The following is a 25,868-nucleotide window of genomic DNA, read 5'->3' on the forward strand; positions in this document are numbered from 1 at the left end:
TCTTCGATCTAGGATGGGTACCAATCCGACGGCCTGGGATAGCAAGGATGGATGTCGTTGTTTTGTCATTTGATTTCGTCCATAGCTGGAACCTGCTCTTCTTCATGAGGATTGTTTATGTTGTTGTATTGATGTGACCTTGATGTAGCTTGTGGCGAGGGTAAGTCAATTCCATATACTCACCTCTTCAGTACATGTACTTGTAACAATATCCATTCTTGCAAAACAATGAGATGCGCTTCTACCCCTGTCGAGGTCCTCGTGCCAAAATAAGGATAGGATGGAATCTTGGTCGTTACATTAAGCATCGCTACGAGTTCGAAAGACTCATTGTAATCATCTTCTTGAACTTTTGAAAACCGCTTAGCTACAAGTCGAGCTTCGAAATTGCGTTATATCGACTAGAGGGGGGTGAATAGGAGATTTTTAGAATTTCATCACTGAGGAAATTCCTTTTGAGGAAATTCCTCACTGATGACTAACTTGCAGCAGAAACAACAAAGTATCAATAGTGCAAAGTATCACTACTGCAGTTTTTCAAGGTGAAGAATATGAAAATCAGTTTGCACAGTATGCAGGCGCAGAGACAGCGGGTGAGGAATAACTTGTGTGAAGAATTTGGGGTTGAGGAATTTCAAAGAAAGTCTTCAGCAAATTCTTCAAACAGTGGCAATTAAAATCTTCAACATACAATGTGAGGAATTGAAAGTGTTGAAGAAATAGAACCCGTTTCACAGTGACGACACTGGTTGATGACCCAGTTCCAACTATTGTGACACTTGTACATCTGGTTTGGAGTGGCTTGGTATTGAAACCAAAAGACACACAGTCCCGGGACACACAGTCCCTACCGTATTCTCCTTGAGCTAAGAACACACAGTCCACGCCCAACACTCGTGGTAAGTCTTCAGGGAAGACTTCCAAACCCTGACAAACTTGGTCACTTGGTGATCCACGATTTACTGCTGGATTGCTCTAGACCATGAGGCCTAACCGTCTGGAGGATGCACAGTCCTCAAAGGTAATAGGCTTCAATTCCACACAGGAACAACTTCTTCAGTGATGCTCAATCACTTGGTTTTGGTTTGTGGATTGGTGTTTGGGGTATTTCCCCACTAATGAATTACTCTTGAAGACTCTGAGGAATTTCGGTTGCTCTTATGACAAGTGTTAGTTTCCAACGAAGCAGCCAACCAACTAATGGTTGCGGGGGCGGCTATTTATAGCCTGGGAGCATTCCGACATGATTTGACATTAATGCCCTTAAATAATATGACCGTTGGTGTGGATAAGATCAGTGATGTGGCGCGACTTGCGATAACGGTCGGGACCCTCAGCTGTGAGTCCGCATGTCTCTCATATTCCTCACTTGAGGCTTTTGGTATGATTAGGCTTGGGTTGACCATCATGAGGAAATTCATTCCGACGTGTCACTTTGACCCCCTTTAACAGTACGGTGTTCCTATGACTCAAAAGTGAAGAAAATAAAATAGATAGAACAAATATTCATGCTTCAAAGTCTTCAGATTGATTTTCTTCATGACACACCGAATTCCTCATTTTCAATATCTTCATGAGGAATATCAATTTCATCGCAATTTCCTCGCGATTCAATTCTTCAGCTTCAGACCAATTTCCTCAGCCGAAGATATACATTTTTAGGGGTTGATATTCAACGAATATTCAAACTCCTGAGCGACTTATAGATCACGTGTACACTCATGAACACATTAGATACTTAACCTATAAGTCTTCAAACCACCAAAATCACTAAGGGGCACTAGATGCACTTACAATCTCCCCCTTTTTGGTGGTTGATGAAAATTAGGTTAAGTCTTCAACGGGGATAAAAATATGAAGTGTAATTAATCATTTGAGGAATTTGAAATCAAGATTCAGAGAGACTCCCCCTGAAGATGTGTATATCTTGAGGATTTTGCTTTTCACATTGATGATTTATATCATGAGGATCTCCCCCTGAGTCTTGTAAATCATGCATACATATGACATATAGTATGAAGAAATTGATAATGCATGATGAGAAATGGTATTTGACGAATTCCAGCATGCGTGCATTAATGTTTTGAGGAATAAGCATGCGAAGAAAAATGTTCAAAAGCAACAGAGTACCATCAGGCTTAAGTTACAGCTCATTACATAAAACACTTTAGAAGAGCCAAGAGTTTGTAACTTAAATAAAGTTCATAAGCCCCCAAAATATATCCCGCGTGAAGACTAACTCTCAGATTTCTCCCCCTTTGTCATCAAGTGACAAAAAGGGACAAACTGAGGACTAACGCCCGTGAAGACTTTCACTTCTTGGAAGTTGAGGAAGACGCGTGAGGATTCTTGGGAGCATGCTTCCTCCTTGGACCAGTGGCAGTGTCGTGTTGGTCTTGATCTGATTCTGCTGTGCGGAATGAAGAAAAAGAACTGTCCTCAAGGTCTGGAACTGGAATTGGCCTGAATTTCTTCTTTGGTGGCCATGAGCAGTCGAAGTCCTGTGTAAACTCCAATTCTTCAAGTTCTCCTGGAGTCTTCAAATGAGCCAGTGTGGCCCAGGTGCGATCAAAAACCTCATGAAGATAATGATGATTAAGCTTCACGACATTCTGAGTCTCATTGAGGGTTTTCATAATGGTGCCGCACTGGCGTTTGACCCACTTGTGATTTCGATCTACCTTTTGATGAAGACTGAGGAGAAGCTCTCTGGTATTCATCACCCTTGGAGCAACACGACTTGGCGGCTGGGTTTGAGTGTCATCCCATGAAGAATATGCATCTGGCTCTCGGAACTGGCCATCAAGGGGCCGACTGCCTTCATCGATCACAGACTTGCCTTTTCCTTCAACTAGCTCGAAAGTCTTCTTGTTGACCCTTATTGGAGGCATATATCCAAGATGATTATTGAAATGAGCATGGTAGTTGATGCCTGACCTGCGTCTGATGAATCTCATGATCCATGGAGCGTAAATCTTCAGGTCAAAAGGGGATATAGCATTTTTCGCCAGAGTCCTCAAGAAGAAATCGTGAATGTTGATAGGAATGCCATGGATGATGTTGAAAAGGATATTCTTCATGATGCCTACAACATCTTCTTCATCATCATGGCCCTTGATTGGCGCAAGAACACTGCAGAGGATTTTGTAAACAGTCTTGGGTTGATACTTAGACTCATGAACCAGGAAGGTTGTTCTTGGTGGTTGCCCCTTGGCCAAGGGCTTCATGAGGACTTCCATCAGCTTATTCGGCAGCTCTCGTTCATCATACATCTTCACGGTCTGCTCTGAAGGAATTGATACAGGAAGTTCTCACATCAGCTCATTTGCACGGGCCTTGTAGTGTATGTGCTGCGTCATCCAACCCAGCACCCAAGTGTTGATATCTGTTGGATCTCCAGAGATGTGCAGAGTTGCATAGAATTGAAGAACGATGTTGCTGTTCCAATCGCAAATATGAGAGCATAAAGGGAGCAGTCCTGCTTCATGAAGAACGTTGAGGACTGGGGCAAAGCAAGGAATTTCTTCAAGCTCAACATGAGGAATATACATGTGCTGAAATTTTTTGTTTCTTCCACAAAGCACAGATGCATAGTAGTTGAGCTGAGTCCTGGTCCAAAACATCATATGCCTGATGCGAGGCTTGTCAAAAGGATTTTCTCCGATGAAATACATGCGTTCCTCAAAGAATGCTTCCTTCTGAAACTTTGGCCGCTTGGAGAAGGGCTGACGTTGCATCGGCTGAAGGTTTTGCTTCTTCCCTTGAGGGGAGACAATCATTGCAGTTTCTGGATTGATAACTACAAGAGCATTCTCTGGATTTGGCGTAGGGGCATTTTCTTCAGCATGTTCCTCAGGATGAGGAATTTCATCTGCCTGTGCGTCAGGCTGAGGATCTTGCTCCGGGTGAGGAATGTCATCAACCTGAACCTCTAGTTGAGGGTTTTGCTCAGGAGGAGGAGTCTCTTCATCATGAGCCTCAGGTTGAGGGTTTTTCTCAGGATTTGGATTTTCTTCAGGCTGAGGATCTTCTCCTTGGTTTTCCTCAGCTTGAGGAGTTGGCTTGGTGGAGGAGCCAAATTCTTCAGCTGATACTTGAGCAGGTTCTTCAGGAGGAATGAAGGTATGAGGACTGTCATCAATCTGAATTTCCTCATCAGTATGTTCCTCAGGCTCAGCATTCTTCATTTCCTCATCAGTCATATGCTCCTTGTCTTCGCTTTTGAAGGGAGTCATTTCATAGGATGGAGCAATGTTTAGAGGCACAGGATCTAGCGGAGCATTTTCATCAAAAGATTTGAGGCGCTTGGCCTCAGTTGATTCTTCTGTTGAGGAAGGTTTTCTCTTCTTAGCTACCTTTTCTGCAGCCCTGGTTTGCTTCACGTCTGATGCAGACGGAGTCATTTTCTTCACCTTTGAAGATTTTGGTGAAGGCATTTTCTCTTCAGGAGGCGGAGTCATATCCGTCCTGGCAGTTTCCTCAGCTGAAGTAGTTTCTTTAGCTAGAGAAGAGTCATCAGCTATCTTAGAAGCATCAGCTAGAGCAGTTTCATCAGCTGGAGCAGAGTCATCAGCTGGAGTGTCCTTGGTTATTTCCTCAATAGCCGGTTCATCAGCACGGCTTTCTTGAGGCATTTCCTCAGCAGGGGCAGGTTGTTCTTCCTCAATCTCAGGCTGCTGAGTTGTTGCTGGAGGGGCAGCCTTTTTGTTGTAATCATCAACTGCATTAGTAGAAAACTTGATGAAATTGTTCTTGAGACATTGACAATCATATACCTTGGTGTACTTGTCAGTCAATTCTGCCTGAGTGGACACAAGTGCATCAGGCGTCAAGCTGAGGAGATTTTGTCTCGGGAATTTCTCCTTTTTTAGCTTTGCAGCATTTGCTTGTTTGGCTTGCATCCCCTTCCACTTGGTCTCATTGATGAAAGTGGCCACCATGTGGCTGATGCCTGGGGGAAGCTTCAAGTCATCGATAGGTGTCTTGGGGTCATCATACCATACATTTATGTAGTCCAAAAGGACTTTTGGGTCCATGGCCGGAGGAATGGCGCTGCGTGAAGCTTGTGCTACCCTTTCCTGCTTGTTTCTGATGATTGCCTGCAGAGTCTCATCATCATATTCATCATTGCCTTCTGATGCAGAAGGGACTTTGATGATTTTTCCTGGGCTTGGTCTGGGTCCTCTCCCGGCAGTCACCTTAGTCTTCATTGGAGTTGGTAAAGACTTTGTCTCTGAGCTCCTTGCAGAAGGAACAGAAGAGCTGGAGACAGTAGGCAGTTGCTTCACAATCTTCTTGCGTTCAAGCTTTGAAGCCTTTGGTGGTGCTGAGGGTTTTGGTGCGGATGTTGGTGCAGGCTTTTTGGAGCAATTTCTCCTGAGGCTTTGAAGCCTTTGGTTTCGGTGGCACAGACTTCACTTGAGGAATGGCTGTGCTAGAAGTTTCAGCGACACAAGAGGTGGTTGCAGTAGTAGATTCTTCATTAAATTTCCTCACGACAGCTTCTTCCTGTTTGTGAAGCTTTGACAAGTGTTTGGTTTTTCCTTAGGATAGTCAACAATCATCTTGAGGCTTGAAGGATGTGCATCCTGATAATCCTCCAAAGGAGGCCGTTTGCCAGGAGACTTAAGAGCGAATTTCTTTGCGTACTTTGGAGTGACGAATCGGTATTCTTTCCACTCCTTAGCCCACCGGCGTTCTATATTTTGAAGCCTTCTCTTCCCCTTGGGCATTATTTCTTGCTCATTAGGTGTCCAGTATTCCAGGTATATGTCATTAGGAATATCAATGGCAGTGTTCTGTTCAAGCTTCTTGCCACCCTTTTGCTTCCTTTCATCTTCCATTTTCTTTAGCAGAGGCTTTTGTGGAGGAAATTGAACTCTTGAGGATTCTGATGAAACTTGCAGATTTTCTTCAAGAAACGCTGCAAATGAGTTAAATTGATGAGAACCTAGAGATTCATCAGCTGACATATTTGTACCTGTGAACAGAGTATAGTTGCGAGGAATTTGGAGAGGTCATATGCATTCTCAGATTTGATGAAATTGAAAATTTTAAAGTTGAGGAATTTGACCAGTGGGTTGAGGAATTTGTCTAAGCACTCTGATCTTGGGTTCCAGAGTTGTACACATTCAAATATTTGCACAATTGAGGAATCTCGTGAAGACTTTTAGATGCTTAGTGAAATTCATCAACAGTTGAGGAATAAGCAGTGTTTGAGGAATAGAGACTGATAGACACTTGAGGAAAAACAGATTTCACAAATCTACGGTAAAATAGTAGATCGAAAGGGGCTGTAAAAATAGGGTTTTATTTACCCTATATACCGCGCTCGAAGAACACAGGAAGAAGCAGCAGTAGATGCTCTTCCGTGCGAGTCCTCTGCGCCCTAACTTGGCAACAAAGGACAGCTGAAGCGGCAGCGGACGAAGACGTTCCGGTTCCGGCGTGATTTCGACGATGGAGAGGTCGAGGCGGTGAAGCTTTTCCTCGCCGGCGGCGAAACTTCCAGCGGTGGCGCTAGGGCTTTGCTGTAGCGAAGAGGAGGTCGAGAGAGAGAGAACGAAGAGTTTTGACTGGAGGGGGTAAGGACATATTTGTAGCCCAGGTGAAAATTGTCCGGGCGATTCTTTTGGACCGAACTACCCCTGCCCTTTCGTCTCCGCAGGACACGTGTAGCAACCGTTTAACACGGTGGAGATCATGCTTATCTGATCATGTGAAGTGGGGTTCAGTTACTGTGTAACAACATAAAAATCATTTTTGAGGATTTGAGGATTTTGTTTCAAAATCATCAGCTGACAAGGACGCAATAAAGATTTTGAAGAGAGTTTCAAGTAGAACGCATATGAAGAATTGAATAGACTGGGTGAGAATAGCATAGAGGGGAAGTAGGGTCCGATCACATTCACTTAGATGAAATATCAAATTGAATAAATAGCTATAGGTGAATGATGTTGAGGACTTTGAAATCACAGTCTATATATATCTAGGCAAATGAAAATCATCAAGTGTTTTTGAAGATTTTGATTAACTTGAGGATTTTGTTGACAAAGCGTCATGTTGATGAATTTCAGCATTGAAGAAAGACACGTTTGAAGAGCAACAACTTTGAAGAAATCCAGCTTTGAAGAAATTCAACTTGAGGAAATTCAAGTTGGGTGGTGGTATGACCCACCATATAAGAATGTTGATTTCAGACGCCGCGTACAATTGTCGTAGGGCCCTGAGAATCAATTTTTTCGTTGAATTCCTCACACTAAGAGTGATATTCTTCATTGGTTGAAGAAAATTAATTCTTCGTGTGTTGCGCATCTAAGTCATCAATTTTGCATAAGTGTTAGGATGTGTACATGTTTTTACAAACATTTGAAGATTCTAAGATATTTAGCTCACACCGCAACTTGCAAAACCTTTTCTCATCCAAGGGCTTAGTGAAGATATGTGCTAGTTGATCGTCAGTCTTCACATGGTCGATGAGGATATTGCCCTTGAGGACATGGTCCCGAAGAAAACGATGACGAATCTGGATGTGCTTAGCCTTCAAGTGTTGTACTGGGTTGTATGCAATCTTGATCGCACTCTCATTATCGTAGTAGAGTGGCACATTCTTCATGTTGATGCCGTAGTCCTTGAGGGTTTGCTTCATCCATAGCAATTGAGCACAGCATGAACCTGCAGCAATGTACTCAGCTTCGGCAGTGGAGAGTAAAACACAGTTCTGCTTCTTTGAGGACCAGCAGACTAGTGATCTTCTGGGAAAATTACATGTGCCAGAGGTTGACTTGCGATCCACACGGTCACCAGCATAGTCAGAATTAGAATATCCCACAAGATGAAGATTTGAGCCCTTGGGGTACCATAATCCTAGTGTTGGTGTGTGAGGTAAGTATCGAAGAATATGCTTCACAGCCTTATGGTGTGATTCCCTTGATTTTTCTTGAATATATGCACACATGCAAACACTAAGCATTATATCTGGCCTAGATGCACACAAATACAGTAAAGAGCGAATCATGGAGCGATATACCTGTTGATCGAATTCTTTACCATTTTCGTCAGTGCAGACATGCATTGGAGTCTTGGCACCTTTGCATTCATGCATGTCGAATTTCCTCAGAACATCCTTGAGGTATTTCTCCTGTGATATGAAGATTCCATTGCGTTGTTGACGAATTTGAAGACCTAAGAATAATTTCAACTCCCCCGTCATAGACATATGATATTCTTCGCTCATCATGTAAGCAAATTCATCACTGTAACGTTTGTCAGTACAACCAAATATGATGTCATCGACATATATCTGGCACACAAATAGTTCATTATCATAGGATTTAGTGAAAAGAGTTGGATCGAGTGAACCATGTTTGAAGCCTTTCTTCATGAGGAATTCCTTCAATGTATCGTACCACGCGCGAGGGGCTTGCTTGAGACCATAGAGCGTCTTTTATGTCTGAAGACTTTGTCTAGATTCTTTGGATACTCAAAACCTGGGGGCTGAGCAACATATACTTCTTCCTCAAGCTTACCATTGAGGAATGCACTTTTCACATCCATTTGATATAAGATAATGTTAAGATGATTAGCATAAGCAAGTAGTATTCGAATAGCTTCAAGTCTAGCAACAGGTGCAAAAGTTTCATCGAAATAAATTCCTTCAACATGTATGTAGCCTTAGGCTACAAATCGTGCCTTATTCCTCACCATTTGACCATCCTCATCTTGCTTTTTTCGGAAAATCCACTTGGTTCCGATGATATTGTGCTTATGAGGATCTGGTCGTTTGACGAGCTCCCATACGTCATTCAGCTTGAATTAAAGAAGTTCATCTTGCATGGCTTGGATCCACTCCGGTTCCATGAAAGCCTAAGCAACTTTTGAAGGTTCTGTGATAGGCACAAAGGAAAAATGCCCACAAAAGTTAACTAAGTGTGAAGCTTTTGAGCCAGTGAGAGAACCTGGCGTGTTGATGCGACGATTTTGTCAAGTTCTACTTCATTTGCAATCCTCGGATGAGCTGGTTGAGGATTTCGTCTGGGCTGAGGAATTGGTTCTGGAGCAATTTCCTGAGGAGCATCTTCTTGATTTTCATCAGTGCTGGGAATGATCTCTTCGTCAATTTCCTCAGTGGGAACAATTTTTTCAGTAGCTTTGAGCTTTATTGCTTCCTCAGGAGACAGCTTATCTGGATCAGGAGTCAATTGCTCTCTTTGCGAGCCATTAGTTTCATCAAACCGCACATCTACAGTTTCAACAACCTTGTTGTGATAGGTGTTGAAGACTTTGTAGGTGTGCGAGTCCTTTCTATAATCGAGCATAAAACCCGCATGTGCCTTAGGTGCAAACTTTGAGCTATGGTGAGGATCTCTAATTCTAGATTTTGCATCGAAGACTTTGAAATAACGTACATTGGGTTTCTTGTCAGTGAGGAGTTCATATGAGGTTTTCTTGAGGAATTTGTGAAGATATACCCTGTTGATGATATGGCAGGCAGTGTTGATTTCTTCAAGCTAGAAGCGACGAGGAGTCTGATATTCTTCAAGCATGGTTCTTGCCATCTCAACCACAGTCTTGTTCTTTCTTTCGACGACACCATTCTATTGAGGAGTATAAGGAGCAGACAACTCGTGAGTAATACCAAGTTCATCAAGATAATTATCAAGACCAGAGTTTTTGAACTCTGTTCCACTATCACTCCTAATGTGTTTGATTTTGATGCCAAAGTTCGTCGAGGCCCTTGAGGAAAATCATTTGAAGACTTCCTGCACTCTAGTTTTATATAAAATAATATGCACCCAAGTGTATCTGGAATAATCATCAAGTATGACAAAGCCATATAAATATGTTGCATTTGTTAGAGTGGCATAATGAGTAGGTCCAAATAGATCCATGTGAAGCAATTCAAATGGACGAGTAGTGGTCATGTTAGTCTTCGAGGGGTGCTTGGATCTGGTAATTTTCCCAGACTCGCAAGCACCGCAGAGGTGGTCCTTGAGGAATTTGAGAGATTCGATGCCTATGACATGCTTCTTCTTCGCGAGCATGTGAAAATTCCTCATGCTTGCATGACCAAGTCTTCGGTGCCACAGCCACCCTTCTGAGGTTTTTGCTAGTAAGCAAGTGGCTGGTTGAGGACCTGTAGAGAAATCAACAATTTTCACACCCTGTTTTTGCTATCAGCTGTGTGTGTTGTAAAATTCTGAGCTTGTTAAAACTTTTTCAAAACTAATGTTGTGAGTGCCATGATTGACATTGTATGCTTGTATGCTTGATTATGTGAGTTTTAAAACCCCAAAATCCTTTTTGGTATTTCACTGATTTCCAAAAACCCTTGACAGTCAAAATAAAACCACCTTGAGTTGCACTACATGTCCTTCATAGCAAGCAGTGCTTCGAGTCATATTTGGTAATCTGATTTTTACCTATCATTATATTTCAAAACCACAAAAATAACTATTTTTGTGAGTATTTTCCTAATAAATAATCTGTCCATTTCTAAGGCCAGAATTGGTATTCCAACATGGAAAAATACTTTTCTGCTTTGGAAACATGTGATTAAATTTAGGAATGATCTAAAGGACATATATTTTCCATACATAGGATTTTAAACCGCATTTTATATTATATTTATTGTTTAAAACTACAAAAACTATTTCTGTCTATTTTGGCATTTTGAAATATTTCCAAAGGGAATATTCTCAATAAATTCCTAGAAAATTTCAGTGATGTCCCTAAGCCTTGTTTGGTGTCCACATAAAGTTTCGCCTTGATCAAAGGTGGATAAGGACCCCAAATGACCCAAAAACCCTATTTGATGAGAATCAAATTAGAGCAACTCTACATAGCAAAGTTTGTCCAATGAGGCTAAAACTTTGCAGGAGTGCCTAATACCTGAAATAATGGTGCTACACCAAAAATGGGATTTGTGGGACTTAGTTTGCCCACACTCCCTTTGGAAGGAACATATCTAGTCATAATGGAGTGATTTCAAGTTTACAAAGCTAAACTTGTCCAATGGAGCTCAAATTTGGTGGAACACTATGATTTATTCCCAAAACCAAACCTGTTAAGTCTCAGCACCAGTGGTGGGGTGCAACCCCCTGTAGCCACTGTCGAACACCTTCTGACAGAGAGGAAAAAGCCACCTTAGCCACAGCTAAACAAAATTCCTTTGCTTCAAACTCTTAGATTGAGTAGCCAGCACCAGTAGCTAACCCCAGTCAACTGGCCCTCACTAGTTCAAAGTGGAAAGGCCAAAAACCCCAATTTAGACATCAGTTCATGATTGACAGCACCAGTATTTCTTGCCTCCTTTGACCAGCCGAAGCTCCCACTAAAACCAAACAGCTAGCCATACCCCCAGCAAGTTCCAGGACATGTTGGACACGTCCAAAGTGCCCCAGAGGGCACTAGCATGCCGTGGCATGCCAAAACTGTGCTCTGGGCGCGCTACAGGGAGTCTCCGAGGTGGGGGCGATGCCCTCGGCTAGTTCCAGCCTCCCCCGAGATGTCCAACCCTTCCCTAACAACCCCTCTGCATCGGGCAAGCCTTAGGGCCCTTCCTCTCTCGTGCAAGAGCTCGCGCGACGTGTGCCCACGCGCTCCAGATTCGGCCAAGCTTGCGCGGCCACGAATGCAGCTCCCCCCCTCTCTCTCTCTGCAGCAGACGGTTCGGGTAGTCCAATACCACGTCCTGAGACCGTGGTTTCCACCCCAACGTCTCTGTGCACACCCATGCGCACCACGGTGAGTCACCGACGCACCCGAGTCTGCTCACCATCGCGGGCCTATAAAAAGCCCTCCCCCTCGCTTCAGCACCCCTCAGATACCTTCGCCGCATCCACTAGCACCTCCCTAGCCACCCCAGCAACCTAGCAGAGCCCCGGTGCTCGAGATCGACCGAGGCCCCTCCGCCTCGGAGCTCCGGTCAATCTCCGGCTACACAACGGCTCCGGCGCCACTCGAACCACCAAACTGACCCCCTTGACCCCAGGAAGCTCCCCCAACTCACCCGAGCTTTTCCGTGTCTCTAGCCACCTCCTCGACCACTTCCCGAAACCCCTCCTCCAAGGCCTCCTCGTCGCCGACGAACCCATGCCTCCCCGTTATTGTTTCGACCACCAACAGGTAGGCAACGTTCAGGCGAACGCATTCCCGTGCTCATTGGAGCTTGAGCACGTCGGCAGCCACGTCGGCGTCCTCCTACTCCTCTCTGGATGGAGGTAGGAGACGACCCCGACAGGTGTGCCCCACCTGTCGGTGGCCCAGCCTCCTCCCCCACACTGGCCTCGGTCGCTGACCGCAGGGCCCCGCGCGTCAGGTTCAAACCTGACGGCGCGCGCGCCTGGGCAAGTCGTCGGCTGGCCATGGGCCAGCCCAGCTCTGGGCCGAGCCAGGCCACGAGCTAGCCTGTGTTTCTCTCTTATTTTTAAAACTGGATTTCTAAGATTTTATAAAAAACATTTAACCAGTGTAAAAATATAATTCTTCCACTGTTATTTTTCTAAAAATGTGTAGTATTTAATGAGATGCTTAGATGAATTTTTCCAGCAACTATTCTATTTTGCAATATTAAAAAGGAATAAAATGGAATAGTTTTCCTTCTTCTTGGTTGTTTTTAAAATATCCCTTCAAGGAAAATTTAGGCAAGTATTTTGAAAATGATATCTTAGATTTATTAGAAATAGGGAACATTTTTAAAATGACTTTGTGGACTGTTTTTGTGTGAGCTATTTCTTATTTGTGGTTTTATCGATGATAGAAAACCCGTGTGACGAGGGAATCCGAGCGGAAGACCTCGAAGACCCCGGATACTTAGCTGACCAAGGCAAGGAGCCCTTTGACCATGACTGAGCATATATCAGTCTGCATGTTATAATAGCAAGTAATCCCGTTGCATGTGATCATAAGTGCCGGTAATCATTTGATATGATTTTACCGAAGGCTCCTCCAGAGAATTTGCATTGAGCTTGACTCTACCCCTTAGGGTCATGCTAATACCATGTTGACAAGTAATGATAGCAGTAGCATTATCATGAGCATGATGTTGTCATAAAGCAAGAGTTTATGAAAACCCCGTCGGGTGCCACTAATGCCTGAGGGTGATAATGAGTTGGTGGTCACTTTTGGTGAAGTGATGCACCCGTTATTTGTGTGAGTAAGGATTCGGAAATGGGATTAGATTTATGATGTGTCGACCGTCCCAACCTTACCAGTACGACCACATTACCCCTTATGGGACAGGGCTATGTTAATTACTTTGATCGGTGCTAGCAAAGAGCCACATTACTAGTGGCGAGAGTGATTGTAGTCACTCTCGTGATGGGTCGTGCCGGGTAGGACGACTATGCCATTTTTATGAGTTCCAGTCACACCGTTGGTCCCCGCATGGTCGGTACGGTCTAGAGTTGGTGCTCGTAAGACGTACAACATGTGGGCTGGGTACCAATCGAGTGGACCTCCTTGTCTAGTATCGTCATGGGAAATGCATTGATCGGGTACTTACCTCGGGTATGTGATATACCGCGAGTCGTGGATGACACGGAAGTTTCCCGAATCTCGTGGGTCCAGCGTACTACCTCTGCAGAGTGTAAACTATTCGAATAGTCGTGTCCACAGTCAGGGACAATTGGGTAATCCTGCTTAAACTAGGTCCTGATATTTCCGCATAAACCAAGTGTACGTAAGTGTGAGTGTGTGTGTGGCGATAAAAGAAGAGTTGCTATGAAAGCAATGATATGACCAAGTTCGGTGACTTGGCATATAGGGTGAACCCGAATGCTTCAACCCTCAACAGATATATTGGTATCCGTAACATGTTCTTCAAGAGTAATTCTTTAACTTGATGCATATTCATGATCATTCCACCAGATGAGTTACACTAAATTAATGCATGATATTGTTATCCTTCACTTTCATTGTTCATATCATGGGCTTTTTGTGAGTACATTCAAAGTACTCATTGGCTTGCCACTGGTTATGTTATTGACCAGACATGGAAGGACCGGAGTTTCGAGATGAGTACGTCTTCGGCGACACCCCTGCGAACTAGGACGCTTCCGAGTCAGAATGCCTGTCGGTGTAGGCTTGATGGCATGGGCACCCGCTTAGCCCTATATTTTCCGCTATTAGTGTATCCGTGTGATTTGGCCTTAGGCCCGGTCTTGTGAACTTGACCCTTCGGTCACGTGTTGTAATAATCGGTACTTGGATGTAAGACTCTTTATTCAGTATCTCTGTTCAGTGAGCATTGATCTCCGGGATCACTGAGCACGGCGATTCTCGACTAGTAAGTCGGGGTCCCCACAGAGCTGGTATCAGAGCCGTCCTGACTATAGGAAGCCTTAGGTAACATGGACGATAGCCGGACGATTGTGCACCTAGAGTGACCCGAGAACCGCAACCACTATATATTTCTAACCCTCTCCTCTACACCTTGTAGATAGCCGCCATACCCGAGACGCTTCTGGAGACGGGCTTTCCTCTATTTTTAAGTGATAGCCTCGAGAAGTGTCAAGTGCATCGCACGCCCGTCTTTCTCTACCACGAACACTGGGTCAACACCGACACTAAGAAATATCACGTGGACGTGATAGTGAAGGCTAATGACTATCAGACTAGTTGGTTCTTTGAAGGGCCGCAAATGGAGGATCTGATGTTGGCCGTGGAGACTACAGCACGAGAGGCACTCGTGCGACTCCGCGACATCCTTCCTGAGATGGCGAACGAACCCGCTACTCGTCACTTACCTTTTGTTAAGGATAAGATAGACAAAAGCTGGACACTCAACCCCTCATCTGAGGACGGGATGCCATTAAGGTTTCAGACCTACTTCAGCCTCTCCGCAGACACCTTGATGCATCTTTTGATCAAGGAGTCAACTAGGATATGCCAAGAGCTGCACCAAGTTAAGGACCTATATCGTATGGAGAAGATGAAGAACAACAAGGTGAAGAAAGAAGGAGCACCTGTGATATCACCTGGTTTTGCCTTTCGAGGAGGAATACCCCCGCTTCAGGCAGTTCCCCTTCAGAGTCGACGCTTAACCGCAGAAGATTACACCAAGCTTTTCGCTACCGCACCAACCAAGAGACACGGAGATGGTTTACTTCCATCCCCTACCCCTTCGGGGAAGGGAAGCACTAATGAAGATGAAGACAGAGATGAAGATCAAGTCGAAGATCCCACGGAGCCGACTTATGAGACCGCGCAGTCTATCGCGTAGTAGCATAGGAAGTACCGAGCGTAGAAGTTCTTGTATTAGGATTTTATGACCTAGATGTTGTGTGAACCTGTTGGATGCAAGTCGCATTCTGCCTTGAGCAGTGTGTGAGCGACTACATCGCTTGCTTTAAATTAATGTAGTAGTTCTTTCAAAAACCTTTGTCATAAAACTTTGCACAGTAGCACACACCAGACCCCCTTTACTAGATCGTCACCCCTTTCGAGTGCAACCGATTCAGCAGAATTTGACTTGTCTACTCCCCTAACCGGATGGTGAATGCAACTCGCAATAGCACTTTCGGCAACCCCGTCTCTGCCTCTTCGGGACAGCAGCAGGGAACCGGAGGGGAAGCTCAAGCTGGAGATCACCATGTGCAGCAAGACGTTGTTCCTCCGCTGCCACCTCCCCCTGAAAGCTTGACCATGGCTCAGTTCCTTCAAGCTCTTCGGGAGGAGCACCAAGCCAACAATGCCGCTATCCAGCAGCTGGCTCAAACCTTGGTGAACCACCCACCGTAGAACGAGAATGGCAACAGTCGCTCAACTCTCTCTGAGTTTATGAGAACTACGCCGCCCATATTCACAGAGATGACTGAACCCTTGGATGCCGATGACTGGATCCGCACTATCGAAGACCTTCTCGCGTTGGTCAAGTGCACTGACGACAATGAGAAAGTTCTCTATGCAACCCACTGTCTCGGAGGCACATCCAGAGCTTGGTGGGATGGATTTCAGATCATGCGAGCCGGGCAAGTCATCACTTGGGCCGTGTTCAAGGATGGATTCCGCGCCGCTCACATTCCTCCGGGAATGATGACCATTAAGAAGCGGGAATTCCGAGCCTTAAGGCAAGGCAATGGATCGGTCAAGGAATATTTGCAGAAGTTCAACCTTCTATTCAGGTATGCACCTGAAGATGTCAGCACTGAGGCTGCCAAAGTGGAGCGCTTTATGGAAGGACTGCCGCAATCCCTCCAGTATCAACTGGTTGTTTGTGAATGTCGGACCTTCAGTGACCTAGTTAATAAGGCTCTTATGTTGGAAGACAAGCGTCGTGCAATGGATGACACCCGTAAACGCAAGCTTATAAGTAGTGGAGGACCAATCAACTCAAAACCACGACCATGGCAGTCAGCCCCAGCAAGACCCAACTATCAACAACAACAGTACAAGCACCCAATATTTTGCCAGAATTACCAACCTCAGCAAGTCAGCATCAAGCCAGCAAACACACCGCCAAACAACGGCGGGAGCAAGACCAATCTTCCAGCGCAAGTTACCTGTTCCGGGTGTGGACAACCAGGGCACTATTTCAGGCAGTGCCCCAATAAGAAACCCGATGTTCCGAGCCACAATGCGCCAAATCTAGGCCAAGGAGCACCAGGCACGAACCAGGCTCCCCGCAATCAGCAGTATCACAGCAAGGGGCGGACTAATCATATTTCCGCGGAACAGGCACAGGAAGACCCGGACTGCATTCTGGGTACGTTCCTCGTCAACTCTACCCCAGCAACAGTATTGTTTGATTGTGGTGCTTCGCATTCCTTTGGTACACAAAAGTTTGTGGAAAAGTGTGGTCTAGAACCTACCTTGCTTCGTGGGCATATGGCAATCCAAACCCCGGGAGCAGTTTTGAGAACCAACCTAGGGTGTAGAAAGGTTGGGATAGTTATCAATGGGACGATCTTCTCAGCGGATCTCATTGTACTTAAGTCACAAGGCCTAGAAGTAATCCTCAGTATGGACTGGTTGGCCAAGCATCACAGTATCTTGGACTGTGCTAATAGGGCCATTACCATGACAAGTGACCAAGGGGTCAAAGTCAAGTATGTCTCTGAGACAGTACCTTCTCGAGTGCCACGAGTTAACAGCCTATTAGAGGAAGGACTCGACCGAGTGCCGATAGTCTGTGAATACCCGGATGTCTTTCCTGACGAGCTACCAGGGATGCCTCCTGACCGAGACATCGAGTTCATCATCGAACTCATACCCGGATCAAGGCCTATCTATAAGAAGCCTTACAGGATGGGATCCGGAGAGCTAGTAGAGTTGAAGAAGCAATTGGATGAGCAACTCAGGAAAGGGTTTATTCGTCCAAGTGCGTCACCTTGGGGATCGCGTGTTCTCTTCGTGTCCAAGAAGGATGGGACAATCCGACTTTGCATCGATTACCGTTCTCTCAATGAGGTCACGATCAAGAACAAGTATCCACTCCCCAAGATTGAAGACTTGTTCGACCAGCTTAATGGAGCAAAGGTATTCTCCAAGATCGACCTCCGATATGGATATTACCAACTAAAGATTCGACCCGAAGACAGTCCGAAGACGGCATTTGTGACCCGGTACGGTCTGTACGAATGCACTGTCATGTCCTTCGGATTGACAAATGCCCCAGCTTACTTCATGTACCTCATGAATAAGGTCTTCATGGAATACTTGGACAAGTTTGTTGTTGTATTCATTGATGACATATTAATCTTTTCCAAGTCCGAAGAAGAGCATGAGCAACACTTGAGGTTAGTATTGGAAAAGCTTCGAGAGCACCAATTGTATGCCAAGTTCAGAAAATGCCAGCTTTGGCTGAACAAAGTTGGATTCCTAGGTCATGTCATGACGGCAAGTGGATTGGCAGTTGATCCCTCTAAGATTACCACGGTAACCAACTGGGAATCACCAATCGACGTGAAGGAAGTCCAGAGTTTTCTCGGACTCGCGGGGTATTTCCGCAAGTTCATAGAAGGATTCTCCCGCATCGCGCGACCGATGACTCAGCTCCTGAAGAAAGGCAAGAAGTTCGAATGGACGCCAGAAAGTGAGGCAAGCTTCCAAGAGTTGAAGAAGAGGCTAACTACCGCCCCGGTATTGGCCACTCCAGATATCAGCAAGGAGTTCGTGATATATTGTGATGCCTCCAGGACCGGGCTAGGTGGAGTTCTAATGCAGGACGGCAGGGTCATGGCATACTTGTCGCGGCAACTGCGACCGCATGAGGAGAATTATGCCACCCATGATCTCGAGTTGGCAGTAGTAGTCCATGCCCTGAAGACATGGCGACATTACCTTCTGGGGAAGCGATGTGAAATATACACCGACCACAAGAGTCTGAAGTATATTTTCACCCAAAGGGAATTGAATATGAGGCAGCGGAGATGGTTGGAGTTAATCAAAGACTACGACCTCAGCATTCAATATCGCCCCGGTAAGGCAAATGTAGTGGCTGATGCCTTGAGTCGGAAGACCAGCACCTTAAACGTCATGCTTAAGGAAAGGCAGCCCGCCCTATACGAAGAATTGGAGAACTTCAGATTGGAACTGGTGGAACCAGGATTCCTGGCTAATCTTGAAGTCAAACCAACCCTGGAAGACGACATCAAGGAGGCCTAGAAGGGTCAGAAGAGCATCGAAGGTATCAAGAAGAAGATTCCAGAAGGCAAGGCCCCAGGATTTTTGGTGGATGATCGAGGAGTGGTGTGGTTTGGGAAACGTTTATCATACCCAAAAAAGCCGAGCTCAAGGAACTCATCCTATAGGAAGCTCATAATGCACCCTACTCCATTCACCCCGGTGGTACCAAGATGTATCAAGATCTCCGAGAAAGATTCTGGTGGCACGGCATGAAGAGGGAAATCGCGTCGTATGTGGCCAGGTGTGATGTGTGTCAGCAAGTTAAGGCTGAGCATCAGCAATCCGCAGTACTGCTGCAACCTCTCCAGGTGCCGGAATGGAAGTGGGACAAGGTAGGGATGGATTTCATTACCGGTCTACCAAGGTCTAGCAAGGGACATAACTCGATATGGGTTGTCGTCGACCATTTGACCAAGGTGGCCCATTTCATCCCTGTCAACACCACTTATGACGGGAACAAGTTGGCCAGTCTCTATATCGAGCGCATAGTAAGCCTTCACGGAGTTCCCAAGGAGATTGTATCTGACCGAGGCACGCAGTTCACCTCACGGTTTTGGAGGAAACTTCAGGAAGCCCTCGGTACCAAACTCTCTTTCAGCACCACCTTCCACCCACAGACGGGAGGACAGACGGAAAGGGTAAATGAGATACTCGAAGATATGCTCCGCGCATGTGTCCTAGCGCATGGAGCCAAATGGGAAGACTATTTGCTGTTCCCTGAGTTTTCATACAACAATAGCTACCAGTCTAGTCTCCAGATGGCCCCGCTCGAAGTGTTGTACGGACGGAAATGCCGCACCCCGCTCAACTGGTCCAAAACCGGAGATGGGCTGATTTTCGGACCAGAAGTTTTGCACCAGGCAGAAGAGAAGGTGCAACTAGTTCAATAGAATCTAAAGGCAGCCAAGTCATGAAAAAAGAGTTATGCGGACTCTCGCCGCAGGCATGTGAAGTTCATCCCCGGAGATCTGGTGTACCTCCGATCCACGTTAAGGGGAAACTCGCTCCAAGGTTCATTGGGCCATTCAAGATCACGGCTAGGCGTGAAGAGGTCGCTTATCAGTTGGAGTTACCTCCGGAACTTTCGGGTGTGCACAACGTTTTCCACGTGTCACAGCTTCGGAAGTGTCTCCAGACGCCGAGTCGTTCCGATCCTTATAAGGACATTGATCACCAGGCCATTGACCTTCAATCTGATCACACCTATCGTGAGAGGCCAATCCGCATTCTGGATGAAGCAGAGCGATGCACTAGAAGCCGCACCATCAAGTATTTCAAGGTTCAATGGAGCAATCACACCGAAGCCAAAGCTACATGGGAGCGTGAAGACTATCTCCGATCGGAGTTCCCAAGCCTTTTTAGCACCTAGCTTAGGAATCTCGGGGACGAGATTCCTATAAGGGGGATAGGTCTGTCACACCCTGTTTTAGCTATCACCTGTCTATGTTGTAAAATTCTGAGCTTGTTAAAACTTTTTCAAAACAAATGTTGTGAGTGCCATGATTGACATTGTATGCTTGTATGCTTGATTATGTGAGTTTTAAAAACCCAAAAATCATTTTTGGTATTTAACTGATTTCCAAAAACCCTTGACAATCAAAGTAAAACCACCTTGAGTTGCACTACATGTCCTTCATAGCAAGAAGTGCTTCCACTCATATTTGGTAATCTGATTTTACCTATCATTATATTTCAAAACCACAAAAATAATTATTTTTGTGAGTATTTTCCTAATTAAATAGCCTGTCCATTTCTATGGCCAAAATTGGTATTCCAACATAGAAAACTACTTTTCTGCTTTAAAAATCTGATTAAATTTAGGAATGATCATAAGGACATATATTTTCCATACATAGGATTTTAAACCCCATTTTATATTATAATTATTGTTTAAAACTACAAAAACTATTTATGTCTGTTTTGGCATTTTGAAATATTTCCAAAGGGAATATTCTCAATAAATTCATAGAAAATTTCAGTGATGTCCCTAAGCCTTGTTTGGTGTCCACATAAAGTTTCATCTTGATCAAAGGTGGATAAGGACCCCAAATAACCCAAAAACCATGTCTGACCAGAATCAAATTAGAGCAACTCTACATAGCAAAGTTTGTCCAATGAGGCTAAAACTTTGCAGGAGTGCCTAATACCTCAAATAAGGTTTCTACACCAAAAATGGGATTTGTGGGACTTAGTTTGCCTACACTCCCTTTGGAAGGAACAGATCTGGTCATAATGGAGTGATTTCAAGTTTACAAAGCTAAACTTGTCCAATGGAGCTCAAATTTGGTGGAACTCCATGGTTTATTCCCAAAACCAAACATGTTAAGTCTCAGCACCAGTGGTGGGGTGCAACCCCCTGTAGCCACAGTCGAACACCTTCTGACAGAGAGGAAAAAGCCACCTTAGCCACAGCTAAACCAAACTCCTTTGCTTCAAACTCATAGATTGAGTAGCCAGCACCAGTAGCTAACCCCAGTCAACTGGCCCCTCACTCGTTCAAAGTGGAAGGGCCAAAAACCCCAATTTAGACATCAGTTCATGATTGACAGCACTAGTATTTCTTGCCTCCTTTGACCAGCCGAAGCTCCACTAAAACCAAACAGCTAGCCATACCCCCAACAAGTGCCAGGACATGCTGTACACGTCCAAAGTGCCCCTCAGCGCACCAGCATGTCGTGGCATGCCAAAACTGCGCTCTGGGCGTGCTACAGGGAGTCTCCAAGGTGGGGGCGACGCCCTCGGCTAGTTCCAGCCTCCCCCGAGATGTCCAACCGCTTCCCCGACAACCCCTCTGCATCGGGCAAGCCGCAGGGCCCCTCCTCTCTCGCGCAAGAGCTCACGTGACACGTGCCCGCGCGCTCCAGATTCGGCCAATCTTGCACGGCCACGAATGCAGCTCCCCCCTCTCTCTCTCTGCAGCAGACGTTTCGGGCAGTCCAATACCACGTCCTGAGACCGTGGTTTCCACCCCAACGTTTCTCTGCACCCCCATGTTCACCACGATGAGTCACCGGCGCACCCGAGTCAGCTCACCGTCACGGGCATATAAACAGCCCCCCCTCAATCCAGCACCCCTCAGATAGCTTCGCCACATCCACTAGCACCTCCCTAGCCACCGCAGCAACCCAGCAGAGCCCCGGTGCTCGAGATCGACCGAGGCCCCTCCGCCTCGAAGCTCTGGTCGATCTCCGGCTACACGACAGCTCCTACGCCACTGGAACCACCAAACTGACCCCCTTGACCCCAGGAAGCTTTCCCCCAACTCGCCCGAGCTTTTCCGTGTCTCTAGCCACCTCCTCGACCAATTCCCGAAACACCTCCGCCACGGCCTCCTCATCGCCGGCAAACCCCTGCCTCCTCGTCGTTGTTTCGACCACCAGCAGGTAGGCGACGTCCAGGCGAACCCAGTCACGTGCTCATTGGAGCTTGAGCACGTCGGCAGCCACGTCGACGTCCTCCTCCTCCTCTCTGGCTGGATGTAGGAGACGACCCCGACAGGTGTGCCCCAGCTGTTGGTGGCCCAACCTCCTCCCCCGCGCTGGCCTCGGTTGCTAACCGCACGGCCCCGGGCGTCAGGTTCAAACCTGACGGCGCGCGCGCCTGGGCAGGCCGTCGGCTGGCCATGGGCCAGCCCAGCTCCGGGCCAAGCCAGGCCAGCAGTTGGCCTGTGTTTTCTCTTATTTTTAAAACTGGATTTCTAAGAATTTTATAAAAACATTTTACCAGTGTAAAAATATAATTCTTCCACTATTATTTTTCTAAAAATGTGTAGTATTTAATGAGATGCTTAGATGAATTTTTCCAGCAACTATTCTATTTTGCAATATTAAAAAGGACTAAAATGGAATAGTTTTGCTTCTGCTTGGTTGTTTTTAAAATATCCCTTCAAGGAAAATTTAGGCAAGTATTTTTTAAATGATATCTTAGATTTATCAGAAAAAGGGAACATTTTTAAAATGACTTTGTGGACTGTTTCTGTGTGAGCTATTTCTTATTTGTGGTTTTATTGACAATAGATAACCCGTGTGACGAGGGAATCGGAGCGGAAGACCTCGAAGACCCTGAATACTTAGCTGACCAAGGCAAGCAGCCCTTTGACCATGACTGAGCATATATCACTTTGCATGTTATATTAGCAAGTAATCCCATTGCATGTGATCATAAGTGCCGGTAATCATTTGATATGATTTTACCGAAGGCTCATCCGGAGCATTTGCATTGAGCTTGACGCTACCCCTTAGGGTCATACTAATCCCATGTTGACAAGTAATGATAGCAGTAGCATTATCATGAGCATGATGTGTCATAAAGTAAGAGTTTATGAAAACCCCGTTGGGTGCCACTAATGCCCGAGGGTGATGATAAGTTGGTGGTCACTTTTGGTGAAGTGATGCACCCGGTAATTGTGTGAGTAAGGTTTCGGAAATAGGATTAGATTTATGATGTGTCGACCGTCCCAACCTTACCAGTACGACCACGTTACCTCTTATGGGACGGGGCTATGTTAATTACTCTGATTGGTGCTAGCAAAGAGCCACGTTACTAGTGGTGGGAGTGATTGTAGTCACTCTCGTGATGGGGTCGTGCCGGGTAAGACGACTATGCCTTTTTTATGAGTTCCAGTCACATCGTTGGTCCCTGCATGGCTGGTACGGTCCAGAGTTGGTGCTCGTAAGACGTACGACATGTGGGCTGGGTACGAATCGAGTGGACCTCTTTGTCTAGTATCGTCAGGGGAAAGGCATTGATCGGGTACTTACCTCGGGTATTTGATATACCGCGAGTCGTGGATGACACGGAATTTTCCCGGATCTCGTGGGTCCAGCATACTACCTGTGCAGAGTGTAAACTATTCGAATAGTCGTGTCAACGGTCAAGGTCAGTTGGTAATCCTGCTTAAACTACGTCCTGGTATTTCCGCATAAACCAAGTGTGCGTAAGTGTGAGTGTGTGTGTGGCGATAAAAGAAGAGTTGCTATGAAAGAAATGATATGACCAAGTTCGGTGACTTGGCATATATGGTGAACCCGAATGGTTCAGCCCTCAACGTATATATTGGTATTCGTAACCTGTTCTTCAAGAGTTATTCTTTAACTCGATGCATATTCATGATCATTCCACCAGATGAGTTACACTAAATTAATGCATGATATTGTTATCCTTCATTTTCATTGTTCATATCATGGGCTGTTTGCGAGTACATTCAAAATACTCATTGGCTTGCCACTGGTTTTGTTATTGACCATACATGGAAGGACCGGAGTTAGGAGATGAGTACGTCTTCGGCGACACCCCTGTGAACTAGGACGCTTCCGAGTCAGAATGCCTGTCGGTGTAGGCTTGATTGCATGGGCACCCGCTTAGCCCTATATTTTCCGCTATTAGTGTATCCGTGTGATTTGGCCTTAGGCCCTTTCTTGTGAACTTGACCCTTCGATCACGTGTTGTAATAATAGGTACTTGTACGTAAGACTCTTTATTCAGTATCTGTGTTTGGTGAGCATTGATCTCTGGGATCACTGAGCACGAGGATTCTCGATTAGTAAGTCGGGGTCCCCACAACAATGTACAAATCCCCTCTTCTAACTCCTTCGAAGACTTTGGATCTGTCAGATTCCATGATGACAACACATCTATATCTTTCAAAGATAACAATCATATCAAGATCACAAAGCATTGAGACTGACATGAGGTTAAATCCAAGGGATTCAACAAGCATAACTTTGTCCATGTGCCTATCCTTGGAAATAGCCACTTTGCCAAGTCCCAATACCTTGGTTTTACCTTTTTCAGCATAAGTGATTTGCTTCAGAGGTGATGGAGTTAGTGGCATATTCATCAGCAAGCTTTTGTCACCAGTCATGTGATGTGTGGAGCCACTATCAAGAACCCACTCAGTACTCTTGGGTTTGTCATCCTGCACATGAATTAGTACAGCTTACCATCTCATATGCTTCAGACTTGAACAATATGATATCAATTTCATCAGATAGGAATTTCATCATAAACAGTAATTATAAGGACGTGTGAAATATTTCTATTTCATCAATATTAGCTTGCGTCCCATCAAGCATTTTCCTCAGGTCTCCAGCAAATTCTTCAGATAATGATTTTCATCTAGAGACCTGACCTGCAGAAGTGATTAGTTCAATTTCTTCACCACCCACATTTGATCATAAACAGTAATTATAACGACATGTGAAATATTTCTATTTCATCAATATTAGCTTGCGTCCCATCAAGCATTTTCCTCAGGTCTCCTGGAAATTCTTCAGATGATGATTTTCATCTAGAGCCCTGACCTGTAGAAGTGATGAGTTCAATTTCTTCACCACCCACATTTGAAGGGGTGGTAAACCATTCATCATCCTGCGAGCACCATATGAGAAAGAGGGCATTGAAGCTAATGCACTTCTCTTAACTGTAGGGGGGTTGAAGTATTCAAATGTATACGCAGAGAATTTCTTTGAGGATTTATGAACATTATGATTTGAAGAATAACGCCCATATTCATATTCCTTGTAATTTCCCTGCATGTTAGAAGCATTAGCATGGGTACGAGCATAGTTTTGACCAGTTGAGGATTTTGATCCTCTTGAAGACTTTGGTCCTCCTGAGGAATTTGATCTGGGTTTCAAATTCCTGATAGGTGGTGTCATGAGGACATTCACCTGAAAATTTTCAAGGCAACTTTTGGGAACCCATATGTTCCTCAAGGGAGGCCCATTCCTGCAGTTAGTTCCAACATATCGAGCAAATACTTCCCCAGATTGATTTTTGAATAGTTTATGGTTGGAGTCAAATGACTCATCTCAGGAATAGGATAATTCACATGCAAAGCCTGTTAGATTGGATGGATCAAAAGTGGGACCTTTAGCAGCAACCCATGAGGTTTTGCGATACTGCTCAGGTTTCCAGTATGATCCATCAGCATTCAACTTCCTCTCAAAGGCAATTCCTTCTTTCCTCGGGTTCCTATTCAAGATCTACTTTTTGAGCACATCACATACAATTCCTTGAGCCCTGCATTTTCATGAGTGACATTTGTGGTTTCCTCAAGTGAGGAATTTGACACTACAGGAGCAGTTGAAGAATTTGTAGCAATAGAAGCATTTGATGATTCTCGTGAAGAATTAGCAGTTTCACGTTCGATGCATTTAAGACATGGAGGAATGAATTCAGCCTGAGCAGCACTGATCTGTTGAGCTAGTAATGAATCATTTTCCATACGAAGGTCATCA

This window comes from Hordeum vulgare, chromosome 5H (assembly GCF_904849725.1).
Source record: "Hordeum vulgare subsp. vulgare chromosome 5H, MorexV3_pseudomolecules_assembly, whole genome shotgun sequence".
Classification (NCBI taxonomy): domain Eukaryota; kingdom Viridiplantae; phylum Streptophyta; class Magnoliopsida; order Poales; family Poaceae; genus Hordeum; species Hordeum vulgare.